The sequence below is a fragment of the Symphodus melops genome (genome assembly GCF_947650265.1).
Source record: "Symphodus melops genome assembly, chromosome: 9".
Lineage (NCBI taxonomy): Eukaryota > Metazoa > Chordata > Actinopteri > Labriformes > Labridae > Symphodus > Symphodus melops.
The window spans coordinates 17,523,170-17,538,026 of NC_136699.1; the positions used below are offsets into that span (position 1 = coordinate 17,523,170).

At 38.7% G+C, this 14,857-nt stretch overlaps 1 protein-coding gene across 1 annotated transcript in view; it reads left to right on the top strand.

Annotated features, from left to right (window-relative positions):
• tspan17 (tetraspanin 17) overlaps window positions 1–1,625 on the top strand; it is a 20,853-nt gene extending 19,228 nt beyond the window's left edge. The window contains exon 9 of the mRNA XM_079351643.1: window positions 730–1,625. The gene's annotated coding sequence lies outside the window, so the exon portion shown is untranslated. The remainder of the gene's footprint in view (window positions 1–729) is intronic.
• The last annotated feature ends 13,232 nt before the right edge of the window (window positions 1,626–14,857 follow it).

Genomic DNA, 14,857 nt, shown 5'->3' on the forward strand with positions numbered 1-14,857 from the left:
TCAAGAAGATTTTTGCGTTGTGTGTCTTGAAGTCTTTTGAGTGATGCTGAGGATCTGGCTGAAGGCACATGGAGGCCATGGGTGTCAGTTCTGCTGCAGTACAGAGCTGCAGCTCTTAAATAAAAAGCCCTCCTGCTCTCTCTCTCTCTCTCTCTCTCTCTCTCTCTCTCGCTCTTTCTCTCGCTCGCTCTCTGCAGCCACCGTCGTGTCTGGATGAGTATGCCAATAATCAGACAGTCACCTTGGTAATAAGGACAATAAGGCTATAATAATGTGTGAGCAGCAGCACGGCAGGATTTTCAAATGTAGACTCTATTAAGGTGGCTCCTTGCTTGTTTGAACAGCATTGGGTTATTGTGGGTTGTATTTCTTTAATATGGGGGAAAGGAGGAGGGAAAGAAACAATGCTAATTAGCTTTGTCCTTTATCATAATGGCCTTGCATCACGAAACACCCTTTTAATTTCTCTCCTTTCCCCGTGGGCAGTTAAATCATTCCCGAGGAGGAGCCTTATGCATACCATGAATGTATAAGTCTTAATCAGCATGGACCTAGTGCTCCACGCTCTGTTAGGAAATCTACTTACCCTCATGCAATGCAATGCACAAGACAAATGAAGTTAAGGAATGAGGAAGAAAGAATCGTCTTCAGGCATGGTTCTTTTCTGGTTTTTAATTTTATGTGCGCTTAAGTGAGCGTGAAAGCAGATGAGCATTTCTTTCCGTCCAGGCTCGCGTGCAGACCGACAGGGACGTTCTGATATGCAATCACAGAAGCATTTCCATCGAACCGGTCTTCTTTCAATGCAAACAGTGTGGAGGATATCTGAATGTTTATAAAAAAATTTTTTTAAAAAAGCATCACTTCTGTCCAGGTTTTGATGATCTGTTCTTGACATGGCGCTTCTTCTCTACATGTGCATTGATGAATGATTTGACTGAAACGTGATTGCCTTGATGCATTTAATACGAAATGAATGTCAATGTGACTCCGTTTATCTATCCTGTGATTCTTTCCCTGCTTGAAAGTCGGCTCATGTCCTGAGGCATTTTTGGTTGATAGTTCATTGCACATCAGACTTTTTAAAAAGTTTTACCTCATGGTGTGCAGACGCAGGTCCCATCAGAGCACCGACAGGCAGCATCATTGACTCATTTGTAAACACATTCAGAGCAATATAACCGTTCTTTTTTTTTTCAGACTGGTATTTTCAAACCTGGTCGTGATGTCGAAGCGAGACACAAGCGTGATCTTAACTTGAAGGTGTAGAAGATTAGTATTTTAGATTTGATTGACGTAAAAGACAGGGAGACGGTAGGAAAGGATCTTTTAACCAGGCAAAAACCACTAACTAACCGGGTCTATCTTTTTGTTCCGATGGGCAACAAAAACATTCTTCTCAGTTTTACTCATTTTTTTGTAGTGTTGCTATTTTTTTGTGTGAATCGGAATACAGCAGTCAAACTACACTATCCATCCATTCTCTCAGTTTAGACCTGTCCACTCAGATGGGTAGCCATGTAAAGAAATGTTGTATATGAAAGCTGTGGGACATGGTCTGTTACACTGTATATTGTGTTAAAATATGCCTCTTTCATATATTAAAGGATTTATGATAACAGAAAGGTGTCTTCTTTTTTCATACAAGCACAGCGGCAGCAGCTCAGTCTGTAGAGCCTTGGGTTGGGAATCAGAGGGTCACTGGTTTAAGTCCCGCTACAGACCAAGACTGAAAAGTCTGGTAGCTGGAGAGGTACCAGCACTGCCCAGGTGCCCTTAAGCAAGGTACCAAACCCCCCCCCCACCCCCACCCGACCAGCTCAGTAGCACTCACTTTGATGTGTCTCCACTCGGCCTGTGTGTGGGTAACGTGTTCAAGAAAGGAGTGTAACAATGAATTTCTCCTCATGAGGTTAATAAATGTTTATCCCTGTGTTTCATAATATTTCATAGGTGTATATTGTTATTTAGCTCAACATAGACCTCTGCATAGAGCGAGTAATGCAGGGTAAGATTGTTATAGACTGAAACTGTCAAACAAAACTCATCCAAAGTTAACACAATTTATCAGTTACTGTAATTTTAGTTTTTTGAAGTTCCTACGTTTACGTTTTATACGCAAAACATATTTTAGTTTCCTACATACTTCTTCCAGCACATAACTCTTGGGAGGGAAGCTTCACACTCTGAGACACTGACAAAAAAAACCCCCAAAAAATCAAGAATGATTACAACAGTATTTGGCCCATTCACAATGCAATGTTTCCACTGAAATGCTTTAATTGATCAGATGATTGATGAGTCAGCCAATAGAGGGAGACAAACAGTTACAGTGAACTCAGAGACACTGACACATTTCTGCCGTGACTTCATGTTTAATCCCATAAGGCGGCACACATTTGATGCCAAAACTGCAGAGGAAATTGAGCAGATATGAGAAACATAGCAGCCATGTGTGTAATGTCCTTGCTGTTGGTGGCTCTTTGACTACAGCTCGACGGTTTCCAAATTCATTCATTTACCTGTCATCACTGCTCTACCTCAAGATGTGAAGATCAGAGAAACTAGTAACACAACATATAAATCCACATCAGACTGATGACATTTTTCCTTACCATGCATCGCATGAAACAGCTCAATGGACACCTGCTTTTATGTACCGAAGGACACAGAAGACGACAGTCATCTGTGAACCTCGTGGTCATAAATTATGGGTCGAACCTGTTTATAATAAACCGTGCAGATAAATGGCTTCAGGGACGTCTGCTGCAACTGAGATGTTCTCTTTTTTTTTGATTTGATTGAAAGCAGCTGCTACCTGAAGCATTATCTGTCCAATTACTAGGCTTGGCTTTGTGTCTATCTGCACAGGAATCATGTGCATTATGTTGCGATAATCGGCTTCCATTAATCCACAAAGCAGTTCATCACTCAAAAGAAGACCTTTGTGTTATTTAAAGGATACAGGCAGAGGTATCGTTGCCCAAAACACACATGACTTTTAAAATGTAATCATTTGTTGACCTGCTGAAAACCATCCGATGCTACGGCTTCTCTACTTTGAACTTCCGCTACAATATTTCTTATTGTTTTGTTTTGCTGAGCACAGCTGTAGCTCCTTGCAGTTGCATCGGTAAAATGTCATGTTTAAGATGCATTCTGACTTCTGACTTTACTGGAGCGCTTTACTCCAGTAAAGTTGCTTTGGGTAAAAGTGTCTGTTAAGTGAAGCCTTAGTTGCAGCCTGACTCTCTGAGTTGATCTGTGAGATTGTGGTTAAATCAGTATCTTCAACCATGAGAACATTTTTCTTAGCTCAGGGATATCTGTTATCTATCATCTGTGGCTGGAGTATGTTGGCATTTGAAAAACAATGTGAACATTTTTATTTTTTTGGGCTGTACACATAGTGAACATGAGTGCATTAGCATGGAAAACATATTTTAATTGGAAAGGATTGAGTTAAACAGACAATAAAATAATAATAAAAAAAAGCCATTATATCAACTGCAAGAAAATGTAAGCCGGCATGTGTGTACAGTATGTATATGTAAATATAATGAATAAAGTAATTTATGATACATATTTCCACACACATATTTATACATACATCACAGTAAAGTGTAAACAATGTAAGATTATGATGATTTTCAACAACTTTAAACTCTATTTGTGATCGATGAAAGCTTCAGGACAACATCATCAATGTTGCTATGAGCTTTTTGGGTGCTGAGAAGTTGTCTGTAATTATCATGAAAGTGGGATGTTTTTTTTTTCATTCTTGCTTGATGAAGGCTTGTAGAAGTCTGTAGCTGTTATCTGTATTTTTACATTTTATAATGCCCCAAGCATTTTCCATGGGTGACACATCAGAACTGCAGGAAAGGCCAGTTTAGCACTTGGGCTTTGTTCAGACTGCCAACCAAATCCAAATTTTCAGCCAGCTCTAACTGACTGACCGTCAGATGTGATCTGCCTGTCCGTATTGACATGGTCTGATCCACATTTATTTCTATGGTAACAGGTTATGCCCAGGATATACGACAGCTAAATGGATGACAGTGAAGTGTGTCTGTATCTGACACAAACAGTCTTGTGGAGCAGTCTGTCCACTGGCTTGTTTTACTACATGTTTGTTTTTATTCTTATGTTTTTTTTCTTGTACATGCATGACATTCAAACAGAATTTCAAATTTTAATTTCTCAGACCACAGCTAAGTTTTCAATCCATTCAGTCGCCTCAGTCTATCTTGAATGACCTCAGACCATGAGAAGACATGAATGTTTCTTTATCTGGTTTGTATGCAATTGTCCACCTTGCATGGTTGAGTTTCCTCTAACATTTGTGAATGCAGCGATGAACTGTTTCACGGACAATGGTGATTAGAAGTGTTACAGAGCCCATGAAGTGAAGCCCACTTCAGAACCCATTTGTGTCTTTTATAGATGCAGGGCCGCCTGAGGGTCTGTCCTCATGGGCTGTTAATATGAAGAAGAAATCTTTACCACTTTGAGTAGTATTGATGTAGAATGCGTAGCAGTAAAAAACGTACCCATTCATATGTCTCCATTGTAGCAAATAGGTTTTCCTAGTCAGTAATTAACGGTGTGTGATTTGACTTTTATTGTTGGATAAAAAGCCTTCTAGCTGACACGATGAGTAGTCATAAACCGTTTAACATGAGAAATATTTGGAATTAGTTGGAAAATAATCCCTAACCTTTCCCTTTGAAAGAGCTTTAAAATTGTTCTTTTTCTTTAAAAAAAAATATGGACAACACTGAACTCAGTTTAACAAAGAAGGATGGTGTTAAGTAGATAAAAGATCAACATTTGACAAATAAAAAAAGAATCAATATGAACATAAACATGTACTGTTGGATTGCATGTATGAAATAAATGTATTTTACTACAATATGAAATAAAAATGACTTCCATTAACATCTCAGTATTTAACAACCCATCGATAGATAAACCAACACACACGTACACACATTCAAGAAAGCATCACCTCCTTTAAAGCTGCTCCTTAAAAAACGCCTTTGACGTTTTGCTCTGCCCGATCTTTCAGTAAGATTTTGTTAACATGATGTGCTGATGGACAAGGATTTCTGTCCACTGTGACTATTTTAAAAGTGAATGAAATGAAAACCTGAAGCAGTACATATACAGCAAGTCATGTATTGTTTTCTTACTGCGTGCAAAGCAGGTGGATGATTTCCTCACTCTATGATCATCACTGACAGGTTCTCTATGTCGAGGAACATTTCAAAGCACACTTTGTTTGGTTTAACTGGACAAGAGTTTATTGATTAATAAAGTTTATTTATTTGTAATATTTAAAACAATGCCTGGGCTTTTTGATTTTCGTCTTTATGTCCTAAAATTATAGACATTCTCTAGATGATTATCTTTTTATTACTGTGCCTAATTTGACTATTTTTTTTGGCTCTATGTGCAAACATGGATCTCTCTCCTCGACAGGTTTCACTGTCACACCCCAAAACATTTCAAATATCAAATCCTGAAACATCAAAAGAAAAAAGTTCTCAACGATTACAAGAAGACACATGCTAAATACACATCATGAATACATTAATAGTAAACACCCAGCAAAAACAACAATGGGGGAGTGCTAAATGAAACTGAAGGTCATACATATTTCAACAACATTACAGAATAATTTACTCTGCAGCTTTGGGCTCGCCTGAGAACTTGATGCTTCTCTTCCCATCATGGCCATGTCTTCCTCATTCTCCTGGTCAGAAGGATTCTCTGTTGCACTGTTAAATATCTTAAGTTTCAGACATCAAACATTGCAATCCTTGCACAAAACAAAAGCCGTCCAAGTGTTCAAAAGCTCCTGTCCTAGGTAGAAGTATCAACACCAACACTCAACACCTTGATGCACTGCGCTGTGCTCCCTCACCGGGCAACATCAGCTGATAGGCAAGCTTGTAACTGGGCTGAGTTTTTATTCCATTATAGATCTCTCTCCAGCTCATATACCGCATGGGCCTTTAAAAATTCATTATCTTTTTACATAAGCTGTTTGTGTACAGTATGTACAATTAATGCTGATATATGTCATGATTTTTGAATAGACGTATATGGTCAAGGATATAGATAGCATTGTGTAGGGAGGCTATAGTCCTTCAAGCAGTTCGTGTTGAAATCTGACCGCCTTTCCCGTCTGTCATTCCTCACTCTCTGTCCCTGATTTCTGACTCTACTGTCGTGTCTCTGAAATAAAGAATATAAAAAAATTTACGATTCCGGATTTTACTCACACTCAAGAACAACTGAATATGTTGTCCAGTCTGTTCCGTAGAGTTTTGACACTTTCCTGAGCTGTAATGTTAAAACTTTCAGTCTGGGCTTTTACCTATACCTGAAGACATTTAGTAGCTCTGGCAAGAAGGGCCTAATCCTGGATCCCTTTGGACATTTTTTAAAGTCAGTTGAATTTTTTACTCTGCAGAATTATTAGTGAGATTTCCACACCTCATTGCACCGCAGATACGACGATGCCAACGACAGACGGGAATTGGCCCTGGTTATGTGTCCTTGCAGGCTTGCATGTGTGACTCAGTCTAGAGCCCAGAGGGCTGAACATTGGGGTTCAGGATTTTACCGAGTTGTTTTAATCCTTGGCTGAGCAGCTGAGTCAGATCCACACAGTTTGTAATTAGCCAATTAAAGGGCACGGCCGGGTCGTTGTTTGACACCTTAAAGGAGCCGACTGGCCTCAGTGCGACACCTTGAGAAGAAAAATGACTTTTTCCTAATGGTGTGTCACTCAGAGCTCCACATGGATTCACTGGATGTAAGTGGAAAAAGTCAGGACAGATAAAATGACTGTCGCTATAAGAACTATGCAGTCAATTTAAAAAATACTCAGGACAAATTAGAGTTTACATTTTTAAAGGTTTTTACTCCACGATAAGCTCGTGCCAATTCTGTTAATATGCACAACAATTATCTGATCATTCATAACACAACTTTGGTGGAGACATTAATACAAGCTGAGAAATTATTTACTTTAATAACACCCTCAGCTTTGTGGACTAATGGGCGAATACCCACAACATTTTTACTGACTGATTCTAACAAGCTTCAGTCATCGGGGAACACTGACCTATTAAGAAGCAGTGGGAAAACTTTTTTCTGTGGTTCTCCACGAGGAAAAGGACCGTGTCAGCCTCCAGATAAGCCAGTCAGTCCCCTTGGCCAGGGATGCAATTGATTTTACTGATGTGTTCTGGCTAGCACACTATCCCCGCTAAACCGTCAAAGGCATCCATTCAGAAGGGGGTGACGTCACATCTGCGTCAGCTAATGTTGAGAAACAGACATCACATGACAGTACTCAGCTCTGCTTTTCATGTGGTGTGTTTAAAAGCCCTCTTTCACAGCAGCTAGAGGAGAGATAAAGCTCTATCAGGGACATAGCTTCATCTCTAGCAGTTTAAAAAAACATGAATTTACATGACACCTTTGAAGTGGGTTTCAACATCTTACAACAACATAATTTGATTGGATTTTTTCTCCTTGAGCAATGACCTCCAGGGGATCAAAAACACTGTATTAGCAAGCAACAGCGTCCTGATAGATCAGATGAATAGTAACAGATTTCAAATGATGTCATGTCTGTGCTGTGTGCTGTTTGTTGTGGTCTAATAGAATGATTGGTTGATGGTGTAGTCGAATGAGTTTCTGTAATTACCTGAAAACTGTGGTTAAATCAGAGCCCAATTTAATTAATGGCAAGAAGGATATTGGCCCAAGCACAAAACTCACGGCACAGCTCTGCTGGCAGCTCTGTCACAGGAGCATGCCGTGGGCTTAGGTTGAAGTAAGAGCTTCTCCAGCCAGCCATAATTCACCTGAGCGGCTCTGCTTTAAAGACAGAATCCCACACGGGCTAATTGCATGTCACCCATTTTTAGCTGGAATATTTATCTGTGCTATATATATTAATAGTGCTTTAAGGTGCTCGCAAGAAGAGGGTGTAAGTGTGTGCGTGTGTGTGTTTCTGAACGTGGCCACTCAATACAGTTACATTTAATTTAAACTGGTTTCTGTTTTCATGAAGGCTAATGTTAGAGCGAGGGGAATTGGTAACATCGATGTTTTGTTAAGGCTGTATCTTCCAGACATCAGCAAACTCAATGGTTCTCAACCTCAAGACCACCAATCAACTCCTTATTGAGTATTTGTGACTCAAACTTCAGATTTTTTTTTCAATCAATTCAATAAAAAATTGGGCAGTTTGGAAACAATGAGACAGAGCAATACCAACATGTTAAAAAAAAACTTTTTCACAGACTTTTTGACACTTTTTTTCCCCAAGCACACATTTGAGACTAACTGAAAACACCTCTGCGACCCATGTTTCTGTACTGATCTTGAAGTTGAGAAACACTGGTCCGAGGTAGAGCATTGTGGACAGTTTCTCATTTTTGAGTCTGAATCACAGAATCCGATTACTCCTTTTTCTAAATAAACGGTATATTTTTAGGACTAAAAATTGAAAAATGCTCCTTAAACCTTCTGTTGTTAAAACCTCTTATTGTCTTTGCTGATCCTGAGCTGTACATGCATGCCAACAATTCTCTTGAAGATCATTCCCATTAACAACTCACCACTCACTGCGAAACCTTTCTGTGAAAAGGATAAATAAAGGCTCTTCTGTTTCTTCATGCTGTTTGCTTCTTGGTAATTGGGCCCAATTAAAGTGGTGGAGCTCGAAGATATTCGATCTTTTAACTGTGGTTTACTTTTGTAGTTCATAGAGAGGCATTCATATTAAAACAAGATAAAACGAGAGCCAATAAAAAACTCCTCACAGTAAATTTAAGATAGCTCTTGATTTAAAGCTTGTGTTTCACTCTCTGTTGTTTTGTGCAAAGTAGAAATATTTCGCAAACTAAGAAGAATATGGGTATTCACACCTGTCAATCATGTTATTATTGTCATTGTGAAAAGGTTAGTGCAGGTGTTAGTGCAGAGCCAAGCTAGCTATTTCCCTTGCATGTTCAGTATTTATGCTAAGCAAAGCTAACCACATGCTAGCTCTGTCCTCATATTTGTTGGAAAACAACAACATGTTTTTGATTTATTTTGAATTTAAATGTTCATCAATGTTTTTTGAAGTTAGCCTTTCAGTCTATTTAAGTCTTGAAGTGAAACAGTAACAGAAGAGATATTGTCTTGTTCTGTTTTGCATTCAAAACAGCGACTTCATTCTTGCTGTTCATTATGTTATCAGGTCGTTCATTTTGCATTGGCATTGTTTTTTCCTTCATTATAGATTAATAACTGTTACAATAAGGCGAGAAAAGTCAGACGAAAGAATTGTGTGAAAGTGTGAAAACAACTGAATGTGTCCTTGCATTTAAGGGGTAATATGTAGACTTTACCTCCCATTCTGCTTTATTCAGACCTCTCACTGATGGTCCCTGTACAAGAGTTTGCCCTCATTTCTCATAGGAATTAAGATGTTCCCTTTGAGCCCACAAAAAGTCTTTTTTTTTTCTTTTCAGGAACAGAGAGGAATCAAAGAGGAAAAGTAAAGCCTTCTAAAGGCCTTGAATAGTGTTAATTAACACTAATGGCTGCCTTTCCAGAATATTAATCATCTCACAAACCACCATGAAGGAGTCAGCTAATGGCACCCCGTAACCAGCTCAGAGTGAAAAGAGTTCCTTACACAGAGTTCAGCCTTTATTTAACATGAAATATGGACTCCTATCTGTGCAGCCTTATGTTTATAATCAATTTCTCTACATATCATCAAGGCAGGTTGACATAATGTGAGCAGCTGCCAAAAAGTCCTTCTTAATCATATTTAGAAACATGTTTTAATTCCTCGAGCTTCTTCTTCAACACCCTATTGTGCTGCAGACTTAGATAAAATATGTCACATACTTTCAATCATATTTATTTTTCAGTTTTATTGAAGTCATGGACTGATGCTGAGAGCTACACAAACTGAATCGCTCTTTCTTTGTGTTGGATTGACACCCAAACACTGAAGGTACCTTGTTGAAAGGGACCTTTGTAGTTGTGAAAAATGAGCGATGGGTATGGAAAATCACATGTAGTGCTGCACAAAGAACATGTATAGTACAAATCCACTGCTGTTCTTTCACTGAAGGTTAGGGTCAAGGTGTTAAAACAAATCTAATCAAAAGGGTTATTTACTGCCTTTCTTGGTGATTTCACCATGAACTTCTGAAGTTCATCAAAATAAATGTATTTAATGCCTTTGATTAAAGCCAGCATGAATCAGAAGAAGTTTTTCAATTAATGGAAACTCAAACTTGATCAAGAACATGATGATGCTCTAGAGCAGTAACTAAACCGACCTTGTAGTAGATTTTTTTATGCTGGTCAAAAATGAACAGATCCCTAATGTTATCCGTCTGAATATTTAAAGTAAAATACAACTGGGACAAACTTGTATACATTAAAAAAAAAACATGCTTTTAATAATTGACTCTGATATGACATTCGTTTAGTATTTATTAATTCTTCCATTCCAATAATTATCGTTCACTGCTCATGAGTAAACATTTGCATATTGTTTGCAACGGGAAAAATAAACCTGTTGCTTAAAAGTCTAACTATTAAGTCCTTTTGAAAGCAGACTGGACTCTTTTAAAGGAGGTGTTTGCACATCTAACTATCTTGTAAATGATCACATTGAAAGACAAATGAAAAGACGGATGTTAAATATATTTAATAATTCTTCATAACCTTTAATCAACAATACTGATCTTTCACTATTTCTAAGCTGAAGCTCATGTCAATTCTAAAGTTTGGCAGTTTTGGGTGGCTGAACTTGTTGAACCTTTTTTAAATCCAATCAATAACCTCAATATACACCAGTCACACTGAAACGAGGGCATTTTGAGAAAAATCTCTAAAAAGTGGACTTTTCACAGCATTAAAGTTCATCCATAAATCCTCTTGGTCCTAAAAACATTATGCGAGCAATACATCCGCAGACATTAACTGCAGACTACATTCATTTCAGCTGAACCAACCCACACACACACACACACACCTACACACACACACACACACACACCACCAGCCTGCCAGGCCTGTTCAAATGATGTGTGGTTAACAATCTGTAAACAAAATGATGTACTGTAATCCATATGAGCACATCAGCCATGGTCATGGCACTCCTGCTGGACGTATTTATCCTTTAAGCTTCAGAGCAGATTTGTGGGTCTGCACCTATTAAACCGTTGGAGTGACTATTGCTGCCAAAACTCTTGTCTCCTGGCCTTTTATGGCCTCTTGAACTCTGAGCCAAAAAGGCTGACTATTCTAACCTTTAGTACCAGTATGCAAACAGTTTGTTCTCTGGCATCTGCAACCAAGACAGTTTGAGGCTTTTTAATGCAGATTAACATGCCGCCGAAGGTAAACATTGCTAAAAGTAGAAATGAAAATGCTAATCACATATTCTCAGTGGCTATGGAGGACGAACCAAAGTTGACCTTTCCATCGGTGTTCTCTTAAAAGCTCCCTCTTGTGAATCTAATTCTGACTTTGTGTGTGTTGGTCAAAGTTTAATAGAAAAAACTGAATTCAAACAGCAGCAAGCAACTTTTTGAAACACATATTTATTGGCTTTAAAGGCCTCTGCCTCCAGGGCACAACTGTGTAAGACCTCAGCAGGAGTCCCTCTCAGCAAAACAAACACCTCAGCGTCTAGCTGTGCGTATGAAAGCAGAAAAGTGTTTTTCAGTGCTGGAATTGAATGTCGAAATCAATGTCCTGATTTAGTTTTGATACGGCAAAGGGTTGTCATATCACATTAAGACGGATGCCCTGTGGGAGGTGTTGCAAGTGTGATGAGGAGGATCCTTACCTCCAGAAAAGGCTAATCAATATGCCTCTTAGACACACTCGTTTTCAGCCTGAGCACCACTTTTTTTCCCGACTCTGCTAACACAGTTCAATTAAACCTGTACCGCTGAGAAAACAAAAGTCCGGATTTGAGTGGATGAAACTTTAGTCTAACTTATTTCAATTTCAATACACTCCAACTTCTCCTCTCCGTCCTATTTCATCTGCGTCTCACACCTAAATAAGATGATCAAAGCTATTAAGTTATGATGCATCTGGATCAGCACTTGAGTGTAACCTTTATCCCACTCTCATAACCGCTTTCTGTGAGTCAGTGTTTGTGTTCGTGTGTCCACTGAATTATGACAAATCACACCTTCTGAGCGCTGTTGCATGCGCTGTCATCACTCCATCAGCCACGCTCTGAAGGAGACAGAACAAGTGTGGAAGTGATTATATTGAGGTGCCTCAGGGCTGTACACAGGCACCTAATCAATATTCAATCTCAGTTATTTCACCCAACATTTCCATCCCACACTGGGCTGCTCGATGACTGGAAGGCCCACCGCTGATCATCGGGACTGAGAATCGCTTAATCAAAGAGAGAAACTTGAGTCAGTGGCATCAATAAGAGCATGTTAGCTAATGGCTTTGAAGCAGGTGGAGATTTTCTGGTAAGTCTTTAATGCAGGATGACAAATTGATTAGAACTCCTCCAGCACCTCGGGGATACAAGACAAATCATTTTCAGTAGTTGTGCCAGTTTGTGTTTATATGAGTTGATGTGTAACGCATCAGTGAATTAAGAGCTGTTTTATGGATAACTTAACTCAGTGGAGAGATGGATAACAGATAGAGACGGTTTCTTTATTTGGAGAACATGTGGATGATAATTCGAGGTTGAAGATGTTGACTTTACCAGTTTTTGAAAACACAATCCTTAACGCTTTATCGAGCAAGTGACTATTTTTGGTAATTTCCGTACACATTAGATACGGCCACCGTTCTGCACCTCAGTAAGGTCGAGAAGCATGTGATCCTCACTCAGCCAATCAGAAGAGATCGCCCTTCTCACTGATCCTGCTATTGTTGCATTTGAACCAAATATGGTAACTTCCTCAATGTTTATGTTTCTACATGAAATTAAAATGTTTTGAAAAAATGTTTTAACAGAAATGAAGTTCTGTTGTGTCCCCCAATAACACTCAGAGGTTGAATTTTTGAATTTCAAAGGGTCTCAGAAACCGAAGTTTAACAATGTCAAATAAACATTGTTTGGTGTTTGTTTATAAGATAATGATTAAAAAAAACAAAAAAACCTGTTTGTTTGTGTAAATAATCCGTTTAAACTGACCATAAAGTCAAGATGATTATGGTTGTTTTTTGGGGGGTTTTTTCATGAAGTTCGATTGTTGAATGTGTAGCTGGACGTCATGTCCTCTTGGGTTGATTATGAGTTTATCAGGAGTTTCTTAGCACGAATAGAAAAGAATTCATGTGACGAAAAACTTTGCTGGATCATCTTAATTAGTATAAAGCCCCTTAATGAGAGTTTAGTAGAAGAGCAACTTGAACTGTCCGCGGTATGAATGGAAAGCCTATAAGGAAAAATGTGCAAAACTTTCCAAAGAAACAACTTTGGTTACGCAAACACAATCCTCTCCTTTCCTATCAATCTGTACATTTTCCATACAGGGATTAAACACAAACAAAATCAAGATATTTTGAGCAGTGTTGCAGTAAATCAAGGAAGCAAAGGAAGTGGTGCTGCACTCAAGGTCGAAGATAACGTTCTAAAAGTAGTTCACATACAGTCTGTTATCGACAAACACAATACCACCATGTTATATTTACTGTTTATTTACATTTTTGGCCATGATGTATGTAATAACCTTGTTTACCAGACCTTTGCAGGAAAACCTGCTGAGCAGCTTGCTGCTGACTTTGACTCTTCACTGTTTGCTTTGTATGAAGAGGAGAACGGGGACTTCCAGTCTTTAGTGCGATTTAAATAGTCTCGTTAAAACATCAGTCAACTGTATTGATCCCGAAGTCATGTGAGATATTCAACAAAACTTTCTTTCAAAGAGTTTTCAAATTTATCCTTTTGTTTTAGAGAGTTTGGAAACTGAAGGCAGACTTTGCTTCACAAGTGCAGATTCATTTTTGGCATGGCCCGCAGAAGTGTTTATCAGCACAATGCCGGTCATTATGTCTGAATGAATGGAGAGCATGACAAATGCTTTTAAGTTATGTATCAAGCTCAGTGCTCCAATTGCTCTCATTGTGGACTCACCGATGCTCACAATGATCATAACAGGCAGCTTTGTCAGCTTCATTTCTAATTCCAGAATAATGTTTTATTAAGAAATTTGAAAGAACTGTTTTCAATAAATTCAGCATGAGGCTGTAGTTTTTAAGTCGTCGATGATTTGCAGATGATGAAGAAATCTCCATTGGCACTGACTTGCTTGCATAATAATAATTTTATTTAGAAAGAAGAACAGCATCAACCAGACTCACCAGGGTGCACCTGGGACAGACATGGAGCAGAGACAGACACTGGTATTTACTGTTTACAGCAGTGCTCAAAGCAATATAAGGACATCTGTTTCCTTATTTGGACTTTGGTCAACATTTGTTACTCAGGTCAACACCTTCTCATAAATACTGCCCTCCTTGGTAAATTCTCCAGACACATGGAGCCCAAGACATGCATTCCAATGTGTGGGTGACTCTCTTATATTTACAATACATCTTCCTGTGTATCTTTAGGAGCAACACATTTTCACACGTTTATCTATAGCTGTTATCTTGCACATTCCAAAGAGAGCAGTACTCACCTTTTGTCCCAAATAATTCACTACACGGCAATAAAAAGGATCAATCGCCTTTCTATCAGAGCACTTAGCAATGTTCTTTTTCTTTGGTGTGAAAATGAAATATAATTATAAAACCTGTATTCTCTGTCTGTGTAGGAAACATGTGT